The sequence below is a fragment of the Pollicipes pollicipes genome, unplaced genomic scaffold (genome assembly GCF_011947565.3).
Source record: "Pollicipes pollicipes isolate AB1234 unplaced genomic scaffold, Ppol_2.1 Scaffold_2555;HRSCAF=2994_pilon_pilon_pilon, whole genome shotgun sequence".
NCBI classification, from domain to species: domain Eukaryota; kingdom Metazoa; phylum Arthropoda; class Thecostraca; order Pollicipedomorpha; family Pollicipedidae; genus Pollicipes; species Pollicipes pollicipes.
Genome location: NW_023596136.1, coordinates 11,303,123 through 11,318,570, shown reverse-complemented (window position 1 = coordinate 11,318,570; position 15,448 = coordinate 11,303,123).

Sequence of the window (15,448 nt, the reverse complement as noted above, 5' to 3'; positions counted from 1 at the left end):
GCCATCAAGAATTCCATGTTTCCAGCAACACACTACTGTTTTTCTATATATCATCCGACGCGCAATCGCACGGCAAACACGATGGTGTAACTTCAAACCTTAACGCACGCTTATTTTGGAAGTTATTTCTAAAAAAATTCTCAACCAGCGCTCGATGTTGATTTTGCAATTGATGCACAAGCTGTTTGCCTGCACAGAAACACTTGCCGCTGCACTTACGCACTAATTAGACGATGCGCTTTTATTCAGAAATGAAAAATCGCGAATGGGAACTTTTGATTTTTTCCGACAAAATGGCCCCCCCAAATTTTTGTGGTGTGTTCCTGGTGAGCAAAAATGTTGTCAGCAAGTGGTAACATCGGCATACATTGTTTGCAAGTTAAAGCTCACTGCGATTTTGATTGGTTCGTTAGATATGAGTTTGGAACATTGTATTAGCCGAAAAAGGGCTGTTTTGGAATCTGAACATTCATCCAATTAGTACACGTGCTGGATTTCACATTGGCCCACCCCTGGGGGCGAAAAAAACGTCCGTTTCTGAAATCGGCCTTGTTCGCATCAAAGTGGCCACTGCCAGATTTGCGATCACTTGCATGTTGACAACAACGCCACTGAGTGCTTCCACCACCACTTCCACCACTGTGTATCGTCTGCACCGCCAATCTGCTTTCAAACGGAGCGGCTCTCAGAAACAAAACCTTGGAAATTTGGTGCCATCAAGAATGCTGTATGTTTCCAACAGCGCACTAATGTTTTACTTTATATCATTCGACGCGCAATCATCGCACGTCGAACACGATGATATAACTTACAACCTTAACGCACGTATAGTTTTGAAGTTATTTCCAAAAAAGTCTGTCTCCAACGGCGCTGGATGTTGATTTTGCAATTGCTGCACAACCTGTTTTCCTGCACAGAAACACTTGCCGCTGAATATACACACTATTTGGACCATTCCCTTTCGTTCAGAAATGAACAAGATAGCGTTTGGAAAATTTTCCTTTCTTGGACAAAATGGCCTGCCCAAAAAATTTTCTTCGGCACCCGGTGAGCAAAAATGTTGTCAGCAAGTGGCAACATCGGCATACATCGTTTGCAAGCTACAGCACCCTTCGTTGTTCATTGGTTCGTTTGAAATGAGTTTGGAACATTTTACACGCCGAAAAACGGCTGTTTTGAATCTGAACATTCATCCAATTGGCACACGTGGTGGACTTCATACTGGCCCTCATATGGGTCGAAAAAACGTCCGTTTCCAAAATGGGCCGTTTCTCGCATCACAGTGGCCACTGCCAGTCTTGCGATTACTCGTATGTTGACAACAACGCCACTGAATGCTTGGTCCCACCACTGTGTATCTTCTGCACCGGCAATCTGCTTTCAAATGGAGGGGCTCAAAGAAACAAAATCATGGAAGTTTGCGGCCATCAAGAATGCTATATGTTCCAGGAACGCACTAGTGTTTTACTATATATCATTCAACGCGCAATCGCGCGGCGAACACGATGGTATAACTTGAAACAATTAACGCACGTATAGCTTTGAAGTTAATTCTAAAAAACTCTTCCGCACGTCGCTCGATGTTCATTTTGCAAACGTTGCACAAGCTGTTTCTCTGCACAAAAACACTTGCCGCTGCACTTCCACACTAATTGGACCATGACCCTTCGTTCAGAAATGAAAAATCGCGTAAGGATACTTTTCATTCTTTTCGACAAAAATGCCCCCCCCCCCCCAAAGTTTTCGGTCGGTACCCGGTGAGAAAAAACATTATCAACAAGTGGTACCATCGGCTTACATCGTTTGCAAGTTAAAGAACCCTTCGATTCTCATTGATTCGGTTAGATATTAGTTTGGAACATTTTACTAGCCAAAAAACGGCTGTTTTCAATCTGAACATGTATCCAATTTGCACGCGTGCTGGATTTCATATTGGCCCTCATATAGGTCGAAAAAACGTCCGTTTCTGAAATGGGCCGTTCTTTGCATTTAAGTGGCCGCGGACAGCCTTGCGATCACTTGCATGCTGATACCAACGCCACTGAATGTTTGCTCCACCACTGTGTATCGTCTGCACCGGCAATCTGCTTTCAAACGGAGCGCCTCTCAGAAACAAAACCTTGGAAAAGTGCGGCCATCAAGAATGCTGTATGTTTCGAGCAACGCACTAATGTTTCACTATATATCATTCGACGCGCAATGGCACGGCAAACACGATGGTATAGTTTTAAAAACATTAACACACGTAAAGTTTTGAAGTCATTTCCAAAAAACTCTCTCAAACGGCGCCTCGATGTTGATTTTGCAACTCCTGTACAGAAACACTTGCCGTTGCACTTACCACCTAATTGGACCATGACCTCTCATCCAGAAATGGGAAAAATCGCGTTCGGAAAATTTAATTTTCGACAAAGTGGGCCCCCCAAAATTTTCGGTCGGCACCTGGTCAGCAAAAATGTTGTGAACAAGTGGTATCATTGGTTTACATCGTTTGCATATTAAAGCACCCTTCGATTTTCATTGTTTCGTTAGATATGAGTTTGGAACATTTTACTAGACGAAAGCGGCTGTTTCAATCTGAACATGCATCCAATTTGTACGCGTGCTGGATTTCATATTGGCCCTCATATGGGTCGAAAAAACGTCCTTTTCTGAAAGGGGCCGTTTCACATCAAGTTGCCGTGCCAGATTTGCGATCACTTGCATGTTGACAACAACGCCACTGAATGCCTGTTCCACCACTGTGCATCGTCTGCACCGGCAACTCTGCTTTCAAAGCTGAGCGGCTCTCAGAAACAAAACCATGGAAATTTGCGGCCATCAAGAATGCTATATGTTTCCAGCAACGCACCAATCTTTACTATATGTCCTTTCAACGCGCAATCGCACGGCGAACACGATGGTATAAACCTAAAACATTACCACACGTATAGTTTTGAAGTTCTTTCCAAAAAACTCTCAACCGGCGCTCGATGGTTGACATTGCAATGCTGCACAAGCTGTTTGCCTACACAGAAACACTTGCCGCTGCACTAACACACTAATTGGGCCCTGCCTTTCATTCAGAACTGGAGAAATCGCGTTTGGAAATTTTCATTTTTTTGACATTATGGCCCCCGCCAATGTCCCGGTCGGCACCCAGTGAGCAATAATGCTTGTCAACAAGTGGTAACATCAGCTTACCCTCGCTTTCAAGTTAAAATCATCACCGTTGGATTTCATTGGTTCGTTAGATATGAGTTTGGAAAATTTTACTACCCCCGAAAAACGGCAGTTTTCCAAATTGAACATGCATCCAATTTGTAGGCGTGCTTGATTTCATATTGGCCCTCACATGGTTGAAAAAACGTCCGTTTCTGAAATGGGCCGTTTCAATCACGCATCAAAGTGGCCCCGGCCAGATTTGCGATCAACTTGCATGTTGTCAAGAACGCCAATGGATGCTTTTTCCACCACTGTGTATAATCTGCACCGGCAATCTGCTTTTCAAACGGAGGCGACTCTCAGAAACAAAACCATGGAAATTGCGGCCATCAAGACTGCCTATACATTTCCAGCAACGCACAATGTTTTACTAGATATCATTCGACGCGCATCGCACGGCCAACACGATGGTATAAATTAAAGCATTTACGTCACATCAAGTTTTTGAAGTCATTGTTCAAAAAACCCTCTACAACGGCACTGCCTCGAATGGCAGCAAATTTCCATGGTTTGCTTTCTGAGAGTGTTTGAAATCGGCATCGCCCGGTGCACAACGACGCACCAGTGGTGGGAACAGAACATCAGTGGCGTTGATGGTCTACATGCAAGTATCGTCAAGATCTAGCACGTGGCAAACTTTGATGTGGAAATACGGCCCGATTTCAGAAACGGACGTTTTTTCTTGACCCTACATATGAAGAGCCAACTATTGAAATTCCAGACACGCATACTACTCGGATACAATGTTCAAGATTAAAAACCGCCGTTTTTTCCAGCCCCTGTAAAGGGTTCCAACTCATGCCAACAAACCAAATGAAAATCAAAGGGTGCTTTACCTTGGCTAACGATCTGTAAGGCCGAAACTACCACTTGTTGACAACTATATTTTTGCTCACCAGGTGCTGCCGAAAAATTTTTGTTTGGGACCATTTTGTCGAAAAATGGAAAAATTCCAAAACGCAAGTTTTTCATTGCTGAATGAAAAGTGGCTTGGTCCAATTAGTGTGTCTGTTCGGCGGCAAGTGATTCTGTGCAGGCAAAACAGCTCGTGCAACAATGCAAAATCAACATCGAGCGCCCGTTTGAGGGAGTTTTTTTAGAAGAACTTCAAAACTATACGTGCGTTAATTTGTTTCAGTCATGCCATCGTGTTCGCCGATCGACTGCACGTCGAATGATATATAGCAAAAAATTTAGTGCGTTGCTGGAAAAATGTAGAATTCTCATGACCGTAAATTTTCATGGTTCGTTCTGAGACGCCGCACCGGTTGAAAGCAGATTGCCGGTGCAGACGATACACAGTGTTGGAGCAAGCATTCAGTGGTGGTTATCGTCAACATGCATGTCATCTGAAATCTGGCCGCGGCCAGTTTAATGCGAAAAACGGCACATTTGGGAGATGAACGTTTTTTCGACCCATATGAGGGCCAATATGAAATCCAGCACGCGTACAAATTGGGTGCCTGTTCAGATTGAAAACAGCCGTTTTTCGGCTAGTAAAAACTTCCAATCTCATTTCTAACGAACCAACAAAAATCGAACGGTGCATTAACTTGCAAAACAATGTAGTCCGATGCAACGACTTATCGACAGCATTTTTGCTCACCGGGTGCCGACCGAAAGTTATGGGAGGGCCATTTTTTCGAAAGAAATAAAACTTTTCCGACCGCGATTTTTTCATTTCTGAAGGCAAGGGCAATGGTCCAATTAATGTGTAAGTCAAGACGCAAGTGTTTCTGTGGAGGCAACAGCTTTTTACAGCAATTGCAAAATCAACATCGAGCGCCGGTTGAGAGGTTTTTTTAGAATTAAGTTCAAAACTACACGTGCGTTAACGTTTTAAATTATGCCATCGGGTTCGCCGTGCGAATGCGCGTCGAATGATATATAGTTACACATAAGTGCGTTGCTGGAAACATTAGCATTCTTGATGGCCGCAAATTTCCATGGTTTTGTTGCTGAGAGCCGCTCCGTTTGAAAGCAGATTGCCAGTGCACACGATACACAGTGGTGACGTGAGTATTCAGTGGCGATTGTCAAAATGCAATCTGACTGTTGACGGCCTGTTTTCAATCTGAACCCTGCATCCAATTGTTACACGTGCTGGATTTCATATTGGCCCTCACAGGGTCGAAAAAACGTCCGTTTCTAAAATGGGCCGTTTATCGCATTAAAGTGCCGCGGCAAGCATTTGCGATCACTTGCATGTTGACAACAGCCTACGGAATGCTTGTTCCATCACTGTGTATCGTCTGCACCGGCTATCTGCTTTCAAATGGAGCGGCTTTCAAAACAGAACCATGGAAATTTGCGGCCATCCAGAATGCTATATGTTTCCAGCAACGCACTAATGTTTTACTAACATCATTCGACGCGCAGTCGCGAGGCGAACCGATGTATAACTTAAACATTAACGCACGTACAGTTTGAAGTATTTCTAAAAAACTCTTCCGCACGGCGCTCGATGTTGATTTTTCAATTGCTGCACAAGCTGTTTGCCTGCACAGAGGCACTTCCCCTGCACTTACACCACTAATTGGACCATGCCCTTTCATTCAGAAATGAAAAATGGCATTTGGAAACTTTTCATTCCTTTCGACAAAATGGCCCCCCAAAAATTTTCGGTCAGTTCCCTGTGAGCAGAAGTGTTGTCAACAAGTGGTGACATCGGCTTAAATCGTTTGCATGTTTAAGCACCCCGCGATTATTATTGGTTCGTTAGATATGAGTTTGTAACATTTGATTAGCCGTAGTCTGCTGTTTTGAATTTGAACATTCATCCAAGTTGTACACGTGCTGGATTTCATATTGGTCCTCATGTGGGTCGAAAGAACGTCCGTTTCTTGGATGGGTTGTTTTTCGCATCAAAGTGGACCCGGCCACATTTGCGATCACTTGCATGTTGACAACAACGCCACTGAATGTTTACTCGCCTTCTGTGTATCGTCTGCACCGGAAATGTGCTTTCAAACGGAGCGGCTCTCAGAACCAAACCCATGAAAAATTGCGGCCATCAAGAATGCGATATATTTCCAAGAACGCACTAATGGTTTCCTATATATCATTCGACGTGCAATTGCACGGCAAACACGATGGTATGACTTAAAACGTTAACGTACGTATAGTTGGAAGTTTCTTCCAAAAAACTTCCCCACCGGCGCTTGATTTTGATTTTGCAATTGCTGCATAAGCTGTTTGCCTGCACAGACCCACTTCCCGCTGCACATACACACTAATTGGACCACGCCCTTTCATTCAGAAATAAAAAGACGCGTTTGGAAAATTTTCATGTTCTTCGACAAAATGGCCGCCCCAAATTTTTCGATCGGTACCCGGTGAGCAAATTATGTTGTCAAAAAGTTATAACATCGGCTTACATCGTTAGCATTATAAAGCACCCTGCGTATTTTATTGGTTCGCTAGATATGAGTTTGGAACATTTTACTTGCCGAAAATGGGCTGTTTTGAATCTGAACATGCATCCAATTTGTATGCGTGCTATATTTCATATCGGCCCTCATATGGGTCCAAGAAACGGCCGTTTCTGGAATGGGCCGTTTTTCGCATCAAAGCGGCCGCGGCCACATTTGCGATCACTTGGATGTTAGCAACAACGCCACTGAATGCTTGTTCCACCACTGTGCATCGTCTCCACCGACAATGTACTTTCAAACCGAGGGGCTCTCAGAAACAAAACCATGGAATCTTGCGGCCATCAAGAATGCTATATGTTTCCAGCAACGCACTAATGTTTTGCTATATATCATTCTACGCGCAATCGCAAGGCGAACACGATGGTATAATTTCAAACATAAACGCACGTATAGTTTTGAAGTTATTTCTAAAAATCTCTTCCGCACGGCGCTCGATGCTGATTTTGCAATTGCTGCACAAGCTGTTTGCCTGCACAGAGACACTTGACGCTGCACTCACACACTAATTGGACCATGCCCTTTTATTCAGAAATGAAAAATCGCGTTTGGAATTATGTCATTCTTTTCGACAAAGTGGCACCCCCCCCAAAGTTTTCGGTCGGTACCCGGTGAGCAACAATGTTGTCAACAAGTGGTAACATCGGCTTACATCGTTTGCAAGGTAAAGCACCCTGCAATTTTTATTGGTTCGTTAGATATGAGTTTGGGACATTTTACTAGCCGAAAAACGGCTGTTTTCGATCTGAACATGCATCCAATTTGTACGCGTGCTGGAATTCATATTGGCCCTCATATGGGTCGAAAAAACATCCGTTTCTGATTTGGGCCGTTTTTCGCATTAAAGTGGCCGCCGGCCCGATTTGCGATCACTTGCATCCTGACAACAACGCCACTAAATGCTTGTTCAACCACTGTGTATCGTCTGCATCGGTAATCTGCTTTCAAACGGAGCGGCTCTCAGAAACAAAACCTTAGAAATTTGCGGACATCAAGAATGCTGTAGGTTTCCAGCAACGCACTAATGTTTTACTATATATCATTCGACGCGCAATCGCACCGCGAACACGATGATATAACGTAAAGCATTAACGCACGTATAGTTTTGAAGTTAGTTCTAAAAAACTCTTCCAAACGGCGCTCGATGTTGATTTTGCATTTGCTGCACAAGCTGTTTGCCTGCACAGAAACAGTTGCCGCTGCACTTACACACTAATTGGACCATGCCCTTTCTTTCAGAAATGAGAAGTCTTTTTTGGAAAATTTTAATTTTTTTCGACAAAATGGCCCCACAAAAAATTTCGGTCTGTACCCGGTAAGCAAAAATGTTGTGAAGAAGTGGAAACATCGGCTTACATCGTTTGCAAGTTGAAGGACCTGCGATTTTTATTGGTTCGTCAGATATGAGTTTGGAACACTTTACTAGCCGAAAATTGGGCTGTTTTGGTTCTGAGCATGCATCCAATTTGTACGCGTGCTGGATTTCATATCGGCCCTCAAATCGGACGAAAAAACGTCCGTTTCTGAAATGGTCCGTTTTTCGGATCAAAGTGGCCGCGGCCACATTTGCGATCACTTGCATGTTAACATCAACGCCACTCAATGCTTGTTCCACCACTCGGTATCGTCTGCACCGGCAGTCTGCTTTCAAACGGAGCGGTTCCCAGAAACAAAACATTGGAAAAGTGAGGCCATCAAGAATGCTGTATGTTTCCAACAACGCACTATTGTTTTACTATATATGATTGGACGCGCAATCGCACGGCGAACACGATGGTATAACTTAAAACATTAACGCACGTACAGTTTGGAAGCTATTTCCGAAAAACTGTCTGCATCTGCGCTGGATGTTGATTTTGCAGTTGCTGCACAAGCTGTTTGCCTGCACTGAAACACTTGCCGCTGCACTTACACACTAATTGGTCCATGCCCTTTCCTTCCAAAACGAAAAAATCGGGTTTGTAAAATTTTCATTGTTTCGACAAAATGGCCCACCCCCTAAATTTTCATTCGGCACCCGGTGAGCAAAAATGTTGTCAACAAGTGGTAACATCGGCTTACATCGTTTGCAAGTTTAAGCACCCTTTGATTTTCAATTGGTTCTTTAGATATGAGTTTGGAACATTTTACTAGCCGAAAAAGGGCTGTTTTGAATGTGAACATGCATCCAATTTGTACGCGTGCTGGATTTCATATCGGCCCTCATATGGGTCGAAAAAATGTCCGTTTCTGAAATGGGCCGTTTTTCGCATCAAAGTGGTCCCGGCCACATTTGCGATCACTTGAATGTTGACTACAACGCCACTGAATGGTTGTTCCACCACCGTGTACCGTCTCCACCGACAATGTGATTTCAAACGGAGCGGCTCTCAGATACAAAACCTTAGAAATTTGCGGCCATCAAGAATTCTGTTTGTTTCCAGCAACGCACTCCCCGGCTGCAGACGCTTCGATGGCAAATTCCAGACCGCCTCTCCGCCAAACACAAGCCACCAATCACACGCATTCTCCGCCAATCAACAGCCAGAACTAGTACTGGGCCCGATGTAACCCGCAAATCACATCCCGCAAATTTGAGTCGCCGGCGAACTGGCACCTCCAATCCGCAGTGAGCAACGCTGCCATAGTTTTGCTTTGTATAGTTATCTCGACACTCGTATGCACGAGGGTGCGTGGCGTCGCGGCTTGTTGCCAGGTTCGTGACGGTAGGGTGGCGGGTTCGGTTCCCGTGGCGGCGGCAGACTTTTGCTTGGGCCCACCTTGCACGCTTGCGTCGGATTTTCTGGAGCAGTTCATAGGCATTTAAGTATAGTTGTGAGATGTTCATGCCGCGCAAAGCTCAGCCATGATTTATTTCCTTACACGGTCAGGTGCCGGTCATGATAAGAACTCACGCGGGCATCCGGCCTTTCCGTCAATATCGTCGGCTCTGGACATACGCTCCTGGTATTTAGCTGGGCCCGACGCCTAGCCGGTATCTACGAGTTGTCCGGATGTGATGTGAACCACGCCGCGTAGAACAGCCTACCTCGAAACAAAAATAAGCGGACTTCAACCACCTTGTTTCGGGTGGCTTGGTGTTCTTCGTTTTACCTGTATGTTCTTCCGCTATTTATATGATAGTGCATGCCACATATCTGCACCAATACAACTCAGCGGCATTGTTATCTCCGCCTGGTCCTCTAATTGTTGGCACGTGGCCGCTGTGACCTCCCCTCCCCCCGCACCAGCCTTCACCACAGATTGAGTCAGGGGCGGATCCAGAGAGAGTGGTCACGGGGCCCATAACCCATCGTGGTACCCCGAAGTGGCCCATAGGCTCCGAGGGGGCCCGTAGGTGACCAAACAGGTACAGTTTTTTTTAGCACAAAACAAAAAAAAATTATTTTGGATTTCCAGGCCGCCGAGAAGAGCTGCAAACGAGAGTGAATAACCTACGAGAAAAGATACAAATCTTCAATAATGGAAAAAGCTGTTTATTGGAAATTATAAGCCTTATCACGCTGTCCAGAGTCCTATCCTGTTTCCGGGGACCTATATGCCCACTTGCAAAGTCATTTCGATCGTTGAGGAGCCTTCCACGTTAGCCCTGACTGCTTTGCGTTTGCTCGGAGGGACCTGCACGGCTTCTGTGCTCTTCCTGCTAGCGTGCCGGGGCGCTCTTGTCAGTCAGAGGCCTTCCACGGATTCTTTCCAGTCGCCAGAAAGGCTCTGTGGGCTATAGCAGGGGACCCCCATGTTAACTTGCTCGGGTATTCTCGGTGGCTCGGGGGCCCTTTACGTTGGTTTCGGTTCACCTACCGACGCACTTGCGATATGCTCGTGGGCCCTTTGCATTGGTCTAGGGCGCTTCCAATTTTATGTCACTTGCTTAGGGTCGTATGCTTTTGTCGGGGGCTCATCTGTTAACCTGCTTATGCACACTCTGTCGGTCGGGGCCTTCGAAACTGGGTCCAGGGTGCTTTCCATTTGAATGGAGGGCCTTGCACACCTGTCGGGGTCCCATCTGTTAACCTGCTCCGGCACACTGAAATGCTTAGGGGCCCGGCACATTGGGTATTTTAATGTAGGGACCTACGCTCTTGTCAATGCCATCTGATAGCCCGCTCGGATACACTCGATCTTTCGGGGGCCCTCTACATTGGGCCTTGGGGAAGCCCTATTTGAATGGAGGCCCTACGCACTTGTCTGGGGTCCCCTCTGTTAACTTCTTTGGCCAAAGTGGATTGTCCGGGAGCCCTGCACATTGAGTCTTAGCGTTTGAATTTAGGGCCTGCGCTCATATCGGGGCCATCTGATTACCTGCTCGGGTACACTCCATCTTTCGGGGGCCCTCCGCACTGGGTTTTGGGCACTTGTTACTTCAATGGAGGGACCTGCGCTCTATGCTCTTGTTGCGGCCCCTTCTGATAAGCTGCTCCGGTGCATCCAATTGTTGGGTGACCTCTACGTCGGGTCTTGGGTACTTGCTTTTTGAGTGAAGGTCTTCACGGGGCCTTATCTGTTAACATTCTCGGGCACCCTCGATCATTCGGAGCCCTCTACATTGTGCCGTGGGTATTTCACATTTGAGTGGATGGCCCTACACTCTTGTCGGCGGCCCCATCTGTTCACCACCTTTGAATTTGGGGCGCTGCACTCCTGTCCGGGGCCGTCTGGTAATCTGCTAGGGTACACTCCATATTTCGGGAGCCCTCTGCACAGGCTCTGGATACTTCTTTTTTGAATGGAGGGCCTAACGCTCTTTTCGGGCCTCTTCTGATAAGCTGTTGAGATGCATTTTATCGTTCGGGGACCATCTGCATTGGGTATTGAGTGGTTCCTATTTGAATGGATGGCCCTACGCTCTTGTTAGAAGCCCTATCTGTTGAGACGCTCGGACACACTTTATCTTTCGGGGCCGCTCTTTATTGGGTCTTGAGGACTTTCTTTTTGAATGGAGGTCCCTGGGCTCTTGACGGGGGCCCGATGTAATAACCTGCTCGGAAACTGGCCACGCGCTCATGTCCCCCCCCCCCCCCCCATCTGTTGCCTCCTCGGGCACACTCGATAAGGAGCAAAATAACTATCTAGTTAAATATATTGTCTCGAAGCATAAGTGCCCGGGGTGCGATGGGTGTCATATATGCATGCCTGGGTTTTAAGGGGTTTGCACATGAAAAAATATGGTTTACGAATTCAAGCGTAAACTGCGCGAAAAACGTGGGAAGTACATGGGCTATGTTGAGAAGTCCATGCGTCTTACTCGTTTCATTTGTGATGAACACCTGCGAGATGCTCAATATGAAACAGATAATAAAAAGAACTCTTCGGAGACCATTTTTTTGACAGAACACGCTAAAGTTAAAATCCAAGGAAGTACGGACCATTTCCCTTTAGAGCTCAAAGGTATCTTCAAAGTACGGCACCATCCAGACAGGAAAAATGGTGGATCTATTTTTATAAGAAGTTGGCGACCAGACTTCAGTGTACAGGACTCGTCATGAACGATTATTTGAATGTGACTAGGGTCTTGATGTGTTATGCATGCTGGCTTAAAATCGCCCTCATGTATCAGTGTTGTCTGACGCTTGATACACGATGTCTGTTTAATCGAAATCGTTGCGTGTAAAAGTGATGCGTGATGCGACGTGCGTGTTAACTTGAAATCGCTTGCAGAAGTAAGTGATGTGTTACGCGTGAAGACTGTTAACTTGAATTCATTTGCATATACAGGTATTTTTCGCGCATTTTAATTCTCAGTTATATGTCCACTGAATCGCAGAAATGACTGGCAATGGCTCCTTGTTTAATGTCCTGCATGTTGGTGGTCTGCAAAAACTGTGGCTAGCTATTTTTTTAGGAAAAAACTGAAACGTCGAGTAAAATCGGCAGAGAAATTTGAATTTGTTATTCTTTTCGATAAACGCATGTAGCCGAAATATCACATTTATCTTTCCATTTTCCTCTTTCTTCTTTGAGAAATTAAGTGATTAATGTTGTTTTATCTATACGCCTAATGTTCTTCACAAATGCACTTTACAATTTGCGAAGCGCTGCCGTCATGTCGATAATGATGGCGGCGTGCCTTCTACATAACAGTTTAAACGTGATACCAAGATTATGTCCGGTCACTAAGGTCAGCCTAGACCAAAGTCATGCCATAACGCCAGGTCGACTTCAGTTACAACTGCGTTGGGAGTTGTGGCTAAGTGCCTATTCTGTAAATGAATCGTGTGCAGGGTTGATGTGTGGTCGTATATGCAACTCCTGCAACGGGAAGAGCGTTCATTGCAATTGTCGAAGGGCGGGACGGCCAGCATCGTCTCGCATAGGATTGTGTCGCCGAAGACTCGCCCTGCGGTAGAGTTTCTCTGCTGCCAGCGCAGTATCACATGCCTGCCGCCGTCAGCAACTACAAAGCCCGCCCCTACAAACTCAAATTCAGTTAGTAGCCTGTGCCGGGGAACTCAGTTGAAATCGCCGGGCGCGATAGGGTCCGATACCTCCCAGTCAAACATGCGATTTCAAACAGCAAAACCAAGGTGATGCAGATGACTTCGTGGACTGGAACATATATCAATTTGGTGTTTGGGAGTTGCCCTGTCGCCCACGCCACCTTTTGTCTTTCTCCTCTCCTTCTTCTTACCTTTCCGCCCACTTCCCCTAATCCTTGAGTTCCCCCCCGCCGAACTCGCCGGATGTGCACCAGCCTAATGTTTTTACTATATGTCATTCGACGCGCAATCGCACGGCGAACACCATGGTATAACTTAAAACCTTAACCCACGTATATTTTGGAAGTTACTTCCAAAAAACTCTCTTAATCGGCGCTCGAAGTTGATTTTGCAATTCCTGTACAAGCTGTTTGCCTGAACAGAAACACTTGCCGCTGCACTTACGCACTAATTGGACCATGCCCTTTCACTCAGCACTTAAAAATCGCGTTTGAAAATTTTTAATATTTTTCGACATAATGGCCCCTCCAAAATATTCCGTCGGCACCCTGTGAGCAAAAATGTTGTGAACAAGTGGTAAACACTGCATACATCGTTTGCAAGTTAAAGCTCCCTGAAATTTTTATTGGTTCGTTAGACATGAGCTTGGAACATTTTACTAGCCGAAAAACGGCTGTTTTGAATCTGAATCTTCATCCAATTTGTACGCGGGCTGGATTTCATATTGGTCCTCATATGGGTCGAAAAAACGTCCGTTTCTGAAATGGGCCGTTTTTCGCATCAAAGTGGCCGCGGCCACATATACGATCACTTGCATGTTGACAACAACGCCACTGAATGGCTGCTCCACCACTGTGTATCGTCTGCACCGGCAATGTGCTTTGAAACGGAGCGGCTCTCAGGAACAAAACCATGGAAATTTGCAGCCATCTAGAATGCTGTATGTTTCCATCAACGCACTAATGTTTTACTGTATATCATTCGACGCGCAATCGCACGGCGAACACGATGGCATGCTTTAAAACATTAACGTGCGCATAGTTTTGAAGTTATTTTCAAAAAACTGTCCCAAACGGCGCTCGATGCTGATTTTGCAATTGCTGCACAACCTATTTGCCAGAATAGAAACACATGCCGCTGCACTTACACACTAAGTGGACCATGCCCTTTCATTCCAAAATGAAAAAATCGCGTTTGAAAATTTTTCGTTTTTTCGACAAAGCTGCCACCAAAAATTTTCGACCGGCACCCGGTGAACAAAAAATGTTGTCAACAAGTGAAAGCATCGGCTTACATCGTTTGCAATTTAAAGCACCGTTCGATTTTCGTTAGTTCCTTAGACATGAGTTTGGAACATTTCACTAGCTGAAAAACGGCTGTTTTCAATATAAACATGCATCCACTTTGTACGCGTGCTGTACTTCATATTGGCCCTCAAATGGGTCGAAAAAAGACCGTTTCTGAAATGGGCCGTTTTTCACATTAAAGTGGCCGCGGCCAGATTTGCAATCACTTGCATGTTGACAATAACGTCACTGAATACTTGTTCCACCCCTGTGTATTGTGTGCAAAGGCACTCTGCTTTCGAACGGAGCGGCTCTCCAAAACAAAACCTTGCAAATTTGCAACCATCCAGAATCCTGTATGTCTCCAACAGCGCACTAATGTTTCACTATGTCTCATCCGACGCGCAATCGCACGGCGAACACGATCCTATAACTAAAAACATTAACGCACGCATAGCTTTAAAGTTATTTCCAAAAACCTGTCTGAAACGGGGAACGATGTTGATTTTGGAATTGCTGCACAAGCTGTTTGCCTCCACAGAATCACTGACCGGTGCACTTACACTTTAACTGGACCATGCACTTTCATTCAGAAATCAAAAAAATCGCGTTTGGAAAACTTCCACTTTGTTTGCAAAATGGCACACCCAAAACTTTAGGTCGGCACCCGGTGAGGAAAAATGTTGTCCAAAAGAGGCAAAATCGGCTTACATCGTTTGCAATTCAAGGCACACTTCGATTTCCATTTGTTCGTAAGATATGTGTTTGAATCATTTTACTAGCCGAAAACCGGCTGTTTTCAATCTGAACATGCATCCAATTTGTACGCGTGCTGGATTTTATCTTGGCCATCATATGGGTCGAAAAAACGTCCGTTTCTGAATTGGGCTGTTTTTCGCATCATAGTTGCCGCGGCCAGATTTGCAATCACTTGCATGTTGACAACAACGCCTCTGAATGCTTGTTCCACCACTGTGCATCGTCTGCACCGGCAATCTGCTTTTAAACGGAGCGGCTCTCAGAAACAAAACCATGGAAATTTGTTGCCATCAAGAATGCTATTTGTTTCCAGGAACGCACTAATGTTTTA